The following is a 930-nucleotide window of genomic DNA, read 5'->3' on the forward strand; positions in this document are numbered from 1 at the left end:
CCCACCGGTCCGAATAGTACTGGGGATATCTTCGAGAGCATCGTCCCGTCCGTCGGCAGGATCGCGCTCCGGGTCATAATCCTCATCATTGTCATCGTCCACTGCAAAGCCTTGGACAGCAAACACGTAGTCGATGGGTTTACGCTCGCGTAGGGTAGCATTTGGCGCTTGTGTGCTCGTGTCGAACGGCCCAGAGGACGCATCTTGCGCTTAATGCAGCGCAAAAACAAAAGAAACAAAGCGGGTAAGCAGACACGATACACTACGTCACATGGCAACAGCTTACCCGACGTGTTCTGCCCGGGCGCGCTTGCAGGCTTGGTTACCATTGGTCCAGGAGAAGAGTACGTAGCTGCATCAGCAGCTAAAAGTGACATCAGCGTTGTGTTGGTAAATCGATTTAGAAACTTAATACAAACGCGACTTACCAGGTGCGTCGATTCTCAGCGAGCTCGCGCGTGGTGGCTTCGACGGTCTCCCCTTCCTTCGTCACGTCCTTCCCTCCCTTAGCTCTCGTCGCTGAGCTTAAGGGGCGCGCGTTTGCCTGCCAACCCTTCTTCGCTGGTGTCATACTTGCTGGAGGCTGGTTTCTCGTGTCTGTATTCAAAATACAAAAATGGGAGGCTGGAAATGATTTGGGGGATCGTACTTAAGTGCGAAAACTGGATCTTGCGAATTTTAAATTTAGTCGGAAATTTTCAGAAAACGTAGATAAATTACGTAGCAACACAACAACCGATTGTGTTGCTCTCAACCTGATGTCGTGACGTTGTAGTTGTGTTGTAGGAACGACTCCTGTTTGCGGGTCTACTAAAAGGCGCTTGGAGTTTTGTATTGTGTGAGACAATGGGTACAAAGAGAAGGATTGGAGCGATTGAGAATTTTTGCATTTGAGAATTTGCTGCTAATATACCCAGTGCCTAAAGGTGG

This window comes from Phytophthora infestans, genomic scaffold (genome assembly GCF_000142945.1).
Source record: "Phytophthora infestans T30-4 supercont1.26 genomic scaffold, whole genome shotgun sequence".
Lineage (NCBI taxonomy): Eukaryota > Oomycota > Peronosporomycetes > Peronosporales > Peronosporaceae > Phytophthora > Phytophthora infestans.